Here is a 12,782-nt window from a genome sequence, read left to right as displayed (position 1 = left end):
TCCTAACTCATATAAGTGTTTCTGTATACGCATAAAGCAGACCTTCAGACCTCAAGCAACATTTTTGTTAATATCCAGATTATAAAAAAAAGTCAAATTTAATGAATAAAACTGAAATATAAGAATATAAATCTAATATCAGTGCATAAGTTGCACTGTACTTGACATAAGTTAATGTGACACTAAAATATTACACAAATTAACATTTTGCTATGATAGGTAAGCAAATCTACAGTTTCACTGAAATGGATTGTTTTCCATTAGCTTTACTTTTTCTTAGCTAATGAATAAAGGCAGTAGAAAACTGCAAGCTCAGACACTTAAAGACTTTATTAACCACACAATTACTTATGGTATTTGTGAAGAAACAAGAAGAGACATCCCTAGAAAATGCCAAATAACCTTAAATTATTCTAACACTTACCTATATAGTCCATCTCTCTCCAACACCACATTTAGTTAGATTTATACCTACAGTACGGTAATACCAAAAGCTTTTAATTTCATTGTGTTGCATAAAATTAGTTACAGTGCTTTTCATCATCTCATATTATGAATGATGGAAGGGGACACACACAGTATTTAAAATGCTGACTGAATAAACTCCATGAGTTATTACAGCCATGTACTACAGGAGAAAAAGAAAAGTAGGGCTAAGGCTGAGAGACCTTACTTAGACTTTATTTTGGAGAGTGTAATGTAGCATATTTCATTTGCAGCTGTATAAAAAGGCATGACATGTGTATCCCAAATTTGGGGCTTGACATACTGGTCAAATCCTTACAGATGAGCAAAGGGATTTTTTGGAATGAGATTATCAACATATTTAATGTCCTGAATCTGTATACATCATAAGAATAAACTTCAGCATTTAAAGGCTTGTTTAAACCACCTGGTCTTTCCTTCGGTTCACAAAGTCCAAATTTGCCTTACAGTTGTTGATCACAAACACCCAAAACAGACATGGGAGCTCAAAACCCCAGTGCCCAGGGCAGGGCTGCCTGAGCTGGGCTGGCTGGGAGGATGCAGCCGAGGTCACAGAGAAAGCAAATGTTTTCCAACAAAACACTGTTACACCCATGAAAGAAGTGGGGGCTGGGGTGGAGGAGGAAAGTGCTCTAAAACTGCTATTGCAGTAAAATACATGAAGTTCCCACAGATTCAGAATTAACACATTTAACTTCCTTTTTCATATGGAATTTTAATTATTATACTTCTATGGGCTCTTGTGACTCATAAGTAGGATTACTACATGTAGACTATATCATACTACTGAAGTAGAGTTGTTAGGATATTCCACATTAAATCATTACACACACACACAAAAAGGTTTCTTGCAGTTTCTTGCTGCTTGATACAACTTATCTTTTCAAATGTCCTCTATATATGTGGAAATAAACTATTATCAGATTTCAGAATTACACAATAAAGAACTTCTAGGCTGCAGACTACACAATATGTATATTTTTATTCTCATCCTAAGCGAGGGGAAAAAGAAAACCAACAAGTTTTTGAATCAGAAGTTTTTGGATGTACTAATGCAGTTCCCACATAGATTCATAGATTCCCATATAGTTAATAGATTCTGTTCATTAAATACTGGGAAAGGGTTGGTGAATCCAAGCATCATTAGACTTAAAAATAAGATCCTGGATAGCAATCCTTCAAAAGTTATTGCATTTGCAAAAGCAGAAATAAAACCAGCAACCCTGCTTGCTTCCTCCTAATTTACAAAAAAAGCCACCAGTCTGTCTCAAGAGTGTGAATACACAATCTGTCAAAATACAAAAGATCACGTCCAAATTATTGGTTTTGATTAATTTCCTTCTGCAGCAAGAGATCTACAGCTTGTATACATTGACCAAGTCCCACAGGTCATTCAGATTTACAATTCTCTTTTCTTAAGTAATGTCTCATGTATCATCATGCACGAGAGGTAAACGGTGCTTGTCAAACACCCAATTGGCAATTCATTTTTTGACTTTAAGGGTCACACTGCAAGTACCTGGAGTAAAATTTTTCAGAAAACTCTGCCAGCCCCCTATTCCATTTCCAGTTCCATTGGTGTAATTCAGACAGGGAGAAATCTAAATCTATTCAGAGCAGTATGAAAATGCTGTTACTGTTAAACACCCAACTACTCCAAGCTCTGTTTAAAAATCAGTGTGCTATTTCAGGGATTCATGGTGTGAAGAAAAGTAATGGGGAGGGTGTCACCAGTTCTGAAGGTAATTTAAAAGTTATATATATGCGATAGACGAAGACTTGGCAATAGGATAATGCAGATACCTATGTGAAACCTTGGAAAAAAGAATATGCCAGATCTGTCATAAGATACATGTTGTTGGAAGGTTGTCACTAACCTCATTATAAAGGCTGATACCTGCAAAACTTGAACTTGCCTTTGTAAAGTCAACTACGAAGCTGAAATTGTCACCTTTTGGGGCATCCTTCTTATAAAGGTCACTGGTTTTTGACAACACAGTAGAACCGATTGGTTCTTCTGGTCCTGTATAATGTGTTACACCAGCTGTCACGTGGAGCCTGGCAAAACCAGTGACAGAATATCTCTGCCACATATTGTTTAAGTCCCACTGTTTTATAGGGAATGGTAATTGATGAAGTGTAAAAGAACCAGGTCCCTCAAATCTGACTGATTCCTCATTAACTTTTTCCTTTGGTTGATTGGCTACTGCGCAGTTCAGCAATGGTTGTGTTATCTTGCAAAGTCCAAACCCAAGGGCTGAGCTTCAGCCCAGTCTGCCAAGGCAGTTTTGAATAAGGGGGTGGGAGAACAGACAGAAAGGGCCTTTGTTCTACACCAAAATTAAATTAAACTAAAACATTAATATCCCCTAAAAGTAAATTTTCTCTTCATGCCTTTGTTTATGAAACCTTCAATATTTGCAAAACACAACTTGGAACAAGGGCCTTGAATGAAGCAATTAGTTTTCTAAATTGAAAAACAATTTTTTGTCTTTGTTTCTTCATTTTCTAATATTATTTCTAGCAGTAGTTCAACATGACAGATTGGATATGTTACCTGAAAGGGAATTACAGAGATTCTCACTCCTGAAAAGATGTAAAACAAGTATTTCATGTAAAGAGTAGCACCCATGGGAGCATAAATATCAGTTCTGTGAAGATGCACAGACAATATATTCAGAGAACTAGCTCTGTTACTAAGAAACCTCTTCATTAAAGGGACACATTTGTTTGGATTAGACTCTGCCAGTTGAACACAAAGTTTTTTCCTGAGAAATCCCATTCATTCCCTGACATTTATAAAGTACTATAAAATGCTAATTGGTCTCATCAGCAAACAATTAACATTCTGTTTAGTTTTAGTCTCAATGTAAAAACTATAATAGAAAATAAAATGTCGTACAGCAAAGAGATAGCTGAGGATTACAGCAAGAGGTAATCATATCTTCTTTTAGATATTAACTTTACCTGCATATGACCAATTGTCCTTATGGCCTTCCAGATATCCACAGCTTTAGCAGTCAAAAACCGTAAACGTTGCTGCTCCTGACAAGTTGATTCTGGCCAGGGAACTTTGCTGCTGAAGAAAAACATAATATTCTAATAAAAATCTGCCTTTGTTTTCTTTAACTGCTGTGCCCCTACCATTTTGCACTAGCCCACAGAGAGGTGTCAGCTGACTTCCACTTTTCTTCTTTGCTCCAAACTCTGGATTGCTTCCTCTTGTATTAATAAGTCAGGTATATCCTTTCCTGTCTCCACCACCAAACCTCGGAAAGAGAAGCCTGTCTGCTCTACTGTGCTAAAATACAAGATGCTTTTCATAGCTCTGCTAGGCTAAATACTGTAGAGTTCAAGCACAACATGGTATTTGAATTAAACTAACATATAAAAACATTTCTAGGTAAAAAATACTTTATTGCCACCAATTTAAAACCATAAACATTCTCTGAATCCAATTCAATATATTTCTTATTTGTTCCTGATTCTCTCTTGTTATTATTATTAGAAGGCATAAATTTCCAGCAAGGCTTGTTCTTGACAAGGCTCCATTATTTGCACATGACAAGGTTTATCAAAAACAGTTGGATTTTTATGAGGAGTCTTTTATGTTTCCTTCATAAAATATAAATAAATGAAAAGGATTAGATGGAGGAAGCAGAGTATAATTCATCACCAATGTGAGGCAGAAGGAACAGGCTGCAGATAAATGAACTGAAGAACAACATAGTGACGGGAAATCTACACTCTCTCAAATGCTGGGGAGTAAAGAGCACAAAAAAGGAGCATTGACTTTGCTTGCCATTACTACATGTCCCTAAATGCACAAAGCAAAGAATTGCCCTAAGATGCAAAGCCACACACAAAACAGTAGTACAGCTGCCTACTTGTTTGGCTGATATTTGTTTTGTTGTTACAGAATAAATTCAAAGACCAGAAACTTAAAATTAAATTTGATCCCTATAGCTAAAGAACAATTAGGAGGAAAACCATTTTTAAGGTGGCAGTGTCTCACTCTGTTTCATCATTACCTTCATGTCAGTCACATAAAAATCCATTAAATTACCTTGTATTTCCATAAAAATTGGTGGCGGAGAGAGTGGCCCACATTTTTTTCTCCCTGACTAAAGCTAAAAAGTCCTCCTGCAATCCTAAAGCAAGCCCATGGAATTACTTCTGCCCATCATGTCTGCGATGCCATGCAAAGGAACTCCAGGAAGGAGGTTGTTCTTGTAACACAATTAAGCAACTGCATCACCTTTCATGTCTGTAATGGCATATACAAATTATGCATACAGTAATTGTGTTTATTTGGATAGCATTTACAAAGCAAGCCACAAAGGTCTGATTATTTCACAAGCAAAGTGGCCACAACCTTCAAGGACTGAATGGCTCCCAAATCTATCTTTTCAAGCCCAGTCTCCTCTTTCCAGCACAACTGAACTTTTAGGTCTCTTGAAACTCTAAAATTTGGGCTTTCACTTTTAGTCCAAAATGAACATATTTTTGCATATGGTAAAAACTCTAATGTTTAGTTTCAGTAAGGTAAATACAAAAGCCAACACATACAAATAAAAAAAATTAATATAGCACAAAGTCAAAATACATTATTATTATTATTTAAAAAAAAGTAAAAACATATTTATAACCACTTTTTCCTGTCCAATTTCACCAAAGTCCTTATGTCCAATAGAAAATTTCTTATTTGGTGAAACTGCAGTGAAAAATTCAAAATGTTACCATTTGAAGTGGGTATCACCAAGAACCCTCCTGAAATCAAAGTTGATGTTAGTCATAGTTGTTTACAGTGGAAAACATGCAGTTCTTAGATAAAAGTGCTGTGTAAATACTTTGTCAGATGAATTTTTAAAAATACTGTGTTACATTAAACCATTGCAAGATTCTCTGTATTTTTTTCAAGGCAAGTAGAAAGACCCTCCCCTAAGCTGATCTCTTACTACCTTTTAACCTTACCTTATAAAAACTTCTGGTTTTTATCTATATGAGGTGTATCTTTCTTCCCACACCTACAGAGGACTCTGCCTGTCAGTACTAAATCTGTTCCCAGCAACAAAGGAGTCAGGGGAGAATGTCCTTAGAGACCAAGTGAATTATCCAGAATAAGTACAAAAGCTTAAGTTAAAATAATGGCTTAAAGAATGATGGGTACAAGATGGAGAGGGACTGTCTCAAGGAGATAAATTTTGCTAACAGTTTTTCCACAGTGAAAAGGCAGACATTATATTTAACCAACCCTCTGATTCAGTTGTGTGAGCTGCAGTAGAAATCCAATAGAGAAACATTTTCTGGCACTTATACATCACATCCTCAATGCACAACTGTTAATGCGCAAGCTAAAAAAAAAGCTTAAATATTTTATTGCTATATTTTAGACTTAGTTCAGAAAGATTAATTATATGGTTTATTCTTTCCTTAATTTTAATATTGCTATTTTTGATTTGGATCCCACAAACTTTTATAAATGTGATTTCCCATACAAGTAAAGCTGAACACTTGCATTATGGTTTGCAAGATCTGCACCCTACATCGCAAGTTCTTCACACACTATTCTGCCAGTGCTAAAGAGAGAAATAATGGGATGGGAGAGATTCAGGTGTCATTTAAGGTACACTCATTCCCAGGAATTTCTTCTGATGCAGGATACACAGCATTGCATCAACTTACTAAATCTCTGCATTAATCAAGTCTATCTTTTATTCATGGGTCTGAACGTTTTCATTTGTTGGAAATGAATTGTGACCTCCTTGTACCTCTCCCTCTACCAGGCCATGTATTTTAATGTGTTGTATATGCGCTGATTTAATCAAGTTACACAAATCTGACTCAGATGATGATAGAATCTGACCAGACAGCCTTATTATTTGTTTTGGACTGTTGACTAAATCTTTGGCACACCCTGTACTGGATTATAGCATGGATCAAAACAGAGGGGAAAAAAGGAGCCATGAAATGATATTTCAATATATGGGAAAACACCCAAAATCTGATCTGCAGACATGCTAGTGATAAACATATGGCAAAATCCAACTCTAGGTAGCATGGGAAAACTTTCTTATGTGCCCTACACAAAGGGACCCATGTTACATTTGCTCTTGTTTCTCCTTCTGATCACATTCAAAACAACATGAAGCTGCTACAGTTTTGCCCCTCTTACTTACTTGTTTCTGGATGTAAAGAGATAATTTTCATGAAATCAAACTTAATGAACTCACAGAGTGCTGATATTTAAAGCAACATGCAACACAGACATCTTCAAGGTATTAATGGCTGCAACCTGGGATTCATTCCAGTTCAAAAGAAGGAACTGATTAAGTTCTGAGAGAAGTCAGTAGAGTCCAGCAAACGATAATTGTTATTCTCCAGGTCCCTAGAGCTGTCCTTGCAACCCTTTGATAAAAGAGGGACCTCAGTCAACATCTCTAGTTTTAGTCTCTACTGACATTTTGTATGTCAACAAATTGCCAGATGTGATATCCCTGGGAGAGCTGGGATTCCTGGGGCAGGGAGTGAAATGCAGAAGTGACAGGGGAGTGCTGATTTATGCAGTCTGACTCTCTCCCCTATATTAGACATTAACAGATTGTGCCCACTCCTCACCTTGTTCCAGAGACAAACACCAACCACTGACTCACCAAAAGACTGAACAGAGGAGTACAGTTAAAACAGAGAAAGCTCAAGGTTCCTCCATGCTCTGCACTGAGATTTGTCACAGCAAGAAGGTGTTAAGTAAAAAGACTGGTCTTATAGGATGGTCAGAGCATGTTTGAAAAACAGTGGAACGGAGAAAAGGGTCTAGCAGAATTAAGTGGACATAAAGGAGCACAAAGAGACAAGTGGACACCTCTGTCATAGGAGAAGGCTTCAAGGGATCAGGTCTGAGGAGTTACAGTTAAAGACTTTTCTATTTGGACTCTATTGAAGAGGTTTTCCAGACCCAGGTCAGCGCATTGCACAAGGTAAGCATACATTAGTAGGACATGGAAGACAGGGACTGATTCAGGATGTGCAAGTTCTCCTCAGACATATGGACTCATTGCTTAACAGGACCAACCAGACACACAGGAAGCAAGCTGTAGGTGCTGCACACACACCATCACCTACTGCAGTAAACATCTGGTATCTCTGAATATCACAATTCATGTGCAACTCCTGGGCCGTGTTCCCTCCTGTACCAATCCCGCCACACTGGTGCCATAATGGTAAGAAGATCACCTATCAACAAGTCAGACTTAGAGCAGGAAATCCCAAAGCATCATAAAAATGGTAGCCCTGTGAGCTGAGCTCCTTATGCCTTACTCTGCAGCAAGAGCACGCGAAGGAGCTGGAACAACTGTTGTGTGCTGCTGCTGAATCCTCATCACATCAATGGCTTTATTACACACCAGGATGAGCTACCTCTGAGACTGCCTCTGTTTGTGGCTGTGATTTGCCACTGCTTTCATTCTCAATAACACACTCACAAAATTAATCAGGGAATACAGAAACATACCGCAGACCATCTGTTTAGAAGGTATATTTCACACCCTAGGGCCGATTCAAGAGCCACTAAAAAGGTGACAACATCAGTCTAGTTCTTAAGATCTTCCTTTATTGCTTTAACACTAAGAAAAAGCAGCCTTTAGCTCCAAAATTTTTGCCATAATCTAAAATGCAGAGGTGATAATCATATTTTAGGGCTCAAATTCGTCTGCACTTATCATACCAGATAGCAGTTCATTCCTTACATAGTCTGCCATTTAAAGGGGATTCCTTATCAGCTGGTGCATTATCACGGGTAAGGTGGGAATCCGACACACTCTAAATTCAGTCCATTAGTATGGACTGAACAGGAAATGCATCTGAAAACATTATTGTCATCATCATCATCATGATCCTGTTCACTGAGAAACAGAAACAACGACACATTCCACTACTTAAAAATACCAAATCATCAAACCCAAAGAAATAAGGAAGAGCAAGGAACTCATTAAAGAAACCTCTTAAGGCAATTGAGCAGATCATCACTATTTTCTGACAAAAAAACCCACTTGCTTTTCCTCTCTAAGGACTGATAAACGTTTTGCAAATTTTGTGTATGCAGAGCTGCACCTGGTCTGTGGATATATTTCCACAACTAGAAATATGTTTTTAAATAAATGAACTGTGGTTATTTTCATTAGCAGTCTGGTAAACTAAGATCATTTGCCAAAATAATAAAAAAATATTTGATTCAGGAAAGTGATTTTTCACCTTGGAAACATGATTGCATGATTGTGCACTAAAGACATCCAGTCATAGCAAAGTCATCTGTCCCAACAAGACAGCTTGCTTTGCATACTGCTACTACTTTAAATCTGCCAAAGGCAGTTCTGAACAAGCCAACCAATGTCTAAGAAGCTATACTCTATTGAGAACTACAGCAATGCCCAGTTTCAGATGAGGACAGATTTTATTATCTGCTTCTCTGTCTGACAGACAGAAGTTATACAAGTGATAACTGGCATACAAAGCTTTGTAAAATGTTTCTTTCTTAAAAAGAAGCTTCAAGAAAAACAACAACAACAAAAAAAAAACCACCAAAACCAAACAACAACAACAACAAAAAGCCCTATAATAAGAATATCTGTTTATTAAAAATTTACTCAGGTAAAACTTTGCAAACTATTTAACAGCTGTTCCACAGTGACTCAGAAAGATGACATTGGTATCTGGCCACTCCTAAAAACCCTCTTCTAAATGGGCAAACTTAAGGAAAAGTGAAATTGGTTCAGAATATGTCCTAGTTTGTTTTGGAATTTGACCATTAGGGATCATCACTACAAGCTTGTTGAACAGATGCTCGTTACTCATCATTTTCTCAAATCTGAATAAGAAAATCCCAAAGTAAAGTAACACAGATTTAACCACAGTAATATTGGCCTGCTGTACATTTATATGAGTTTGTATAGGTTTGCTTGGAAGTGTATGTTCATATCAAGCCTGGAGACCTGGCTTGAGAAGACAGATAAATAAACAGCATGTGACACCCCCCCCCCCCCCCTCAAACTTTTGACTGGAGGGAAATCAAGGAGTGCTTTGAAGTTTCTTATAAAATGGATAAAGTACTAGCTGTCTGAAAGTGGGAATATGCAGATTAGAATTCCTCAGGTATTAAGCTCTTTTGGCTCACAAATTGTTTGTGTTTGAATGCAGTCTAAAGGAGAGGAAAATAAAAAGAGCTATACCATAACACTTTTTTATGACAGGATTGTGGAAACCATTCCAAATTCCTGGGTCTTTTTAGCCTAACAAGGAGTCCTTTTGGCGTATGTCAAAAACGGATGTCTGATATCGGCAGATTATATGCTAATTTTCTGCAGAGAACAAACTACATAGTAATAAATTTTACTAGAATTTTAATTACCTGTCAAATTATTTTGTGTTTCACCTAGGGGAGGTGTGAGGGTATTTTTTTATATTAATTTTGGTGCTGTTCTCAAATTCCAGTTGCCATCATTAAAGAAAAGTTAATGATGCTAATGAAGACTAAAGGTCAGACACTTAGTTTGTGTAAATTAGCATAGCTCAGTTGAATTCTGCAGCTCTACTGATTTACAGTTATTGAGGACCTTTAGATCCTGGCATTGCAATTTATTAGTCTTAGCTATAGAGTTTATTCCATATATTCAGCTGTTTAGAACTACTTGCAGGGTCAAGTGAAAATTCAGGTTATTGCAGCAAATGTCAATCAGTGTGAACAAAAACAACTTTTCACATTCATTTCCACTTGCATTCATGGCTACATAGTTTTGACCTCAGGGGTTTTTTGTTGGTTTTTTTTTAATATGAACACACACAAAAAAATGAATCTCAGTTAAAACCCTTCAAATTTGAGACCAAAGAATGAAGAGGGCATTACACATAGTTTCAACTATCAAGCTCCAACTTCACTGTTTTAGATTTGCACACCTTTACACTTTGAATCTGAGACCAAGCTGCAATTTTAGTATAAAATCATCACATACCAATCTCACAACTGAGGCAATATATTAAAAAAAAAAAAGAGTAGATGATAGCCACCATAAACAATAAATGCCATTGTATTGTAGCAAAGCTCCTAAACAGTTTCAGCATGTTCCTGGTTTCATCCTGTGTGATCAATGTAAAGATGTGGGTTTACCTTTATGCAGCATATCTAAGCCTGCATCACCTGTGTTGCATCATGACTCTAATCCCCAGGTCAAAGCCTACTGCACTGACCAGTGTGAGCTCCACATCTGCTCTCTGCCTGTATCTCCTGATCTCACACGAAATGGGAGCTCTTCAGGGCAGGGCCTACCAACATTTCTAAATGAGTCTTAGCTTTAATGGCACGTCCCAGCCATCCCTATGACACAATTACCTACAGCAAAATTCCTCTTTATTTGTTCTTCAGCAGGAAGTACAGGAGCAGCCCAGAACTCTGCTAAGCAAAACAGTGAGTCATCTGAAAAAACAAGCGGACATGTAAAGACTGCTGGATAATAATTCTTCATGAGATCCAGACTTTTTTGAAATGGCCATTTAAAAGCATCATAAGATAAATTAGTATAGCCTAAACAAGACTAGTTGCTATGAAGATTAAAAAAAAATAACAGAGATTTTACCTTTAGGGGGGGTTGGAATTAAAACAATTCCCTGGAAACATTCATAAGAGTGGGACAAAATATAAAACAACAGTGAAAACTTCTCTTTTACGTTGGGATAAACTGAAAACGATAGTAAGTTTTCTTCCTTGCTCTCATCAAATAATGAAAGACTTTAACCAGAAAAGAAAATAAACCATTCAGCTGTGAGGTGCTGTAAAGTCACTGATTTGACTCTGGTAGAAGGAGGATTTGAATACAAGTACCTGAAAACTGAGAAAAATATTTGCTCTAGGGGTTAAGGAGGAATAGTGGCTGAGTGTGTGAGGACACTCTCAAATTTATTTATGGAGAAACAAATGCAGAGTTTTGAAGAAAACACTTGAACAATAGTTTTTGTCAAGTACACATTTTCTAATCAAGAAAGACACACATCCAGCCCCCAAATCTCATATACTTCTGCTGTTTTAAGTATGCTTGGGAACTGTTCAACCAACTCCAGTTCTTAAACACCAGAGCATGAAAGTGCTCCTTTATAGCACTTTCCAGTTACTTTCCAGCAATTTGAAAGCTCAGATGCCAGTGTTTCTGAGTGAAGACATCTATTGCTGAAAGGCTAAGACTAGAGAAAGAAATCAGGTCTTTGAGTCTGCTAGTTTGAGGCTTTTTGCATGTGTGTCTTTCACAAGATCTTTCCAACCATGTGAAAGGTGGAGGAGATCATCAAAGATACAGGATGATTCAGGTAGGGAGGAATTAATTGCTCTGCTGCTAGACTTGGATATGCACAATGAGCCTGTAAGACTTCTGCCATCCTCATTGATATGGAATTATTGCCTGGGACTTAGCAGACTGTCATTGCATTATTGGCTTGTGTCAGAAAAAGCAATTAAGGTAGAATTTATTTTTATCACGACAATTGGCTTTTTTAGAGAATATTCAAAGTTATATTTAATGTTTTAAGTCCCCAGACAAAACCTGGAGGAACCAATTATTTGTCTTATTCTTTTTGTTGCTTTCATTTTGAAGCCTTTATCCCTGGCTTATGAATATTAGCCTGCAGCAGGTTGTGGTAATATAAAGTATATTGGTTCCCCCAGTGCAAGGATACTTTTTAAAAAAGAAGAAACATAAGAACACCAAGAAGAACATTCTCAGCAAAGAAGCAATGACTCTAGGCAGATGTGTGGATGTTTTCAAGTAGGGCCTGACATAACCTGATACTAAAGACATATGTGGTTTGTTGTGAGTGGGGTTCCCTAGAATAAGTTCAGCAAAATCCCAAAGCTTTCTGGCAAGATCCGTGAATGAAGACAAACAAACACCTTTTTCTGAAGGCATCAGAAATTCTGGAGAAGAAAACATTTTTAACATAAGCAAATTGGACACTGAAAGGATCAGATAAAACTCAGATGGATTCCTAAAATATTTTTTTCAAGAGAAATATCAATATTAGTCAGTCAGAATTATACCAAAATAGGTTTAAAAGCTGAATAATAATAAACCCCACTTTTTAGAGAGATAATTTCAAGGGAACATTGGTTAGATAAGTGTAAAGGACTTGAAAAACTTCTTTCACTACTTTCAGTGTTCGAGAACCTGATTTTGTGAGAGATGCCCCATATTTCCCTCTGAGACAGGTTCTGACTTACCTGCTGACCATATGCTCTGGCACAGAGTCTTGCATCTCCT

This window comes from Corapipo altera, unplaced genomic scaffold (assembly GCF_003945725.1).
Source record: "Corapipo altera isolate COAL_440 unplaced genomic scaffold, ASM394572v1 54, whole genome shotgun sequence".
Classification (NCBI taxonomy): Eukaryota; Metazoa; Chordata; class Aves; order Passeriformes; family Pipridae; genus Corapipo; species Corapipo altera.
The sequence above is the reverse complement of the archived record's forward strand: the minus strand, read 5'-3'. Positions refer to the sequence as shown.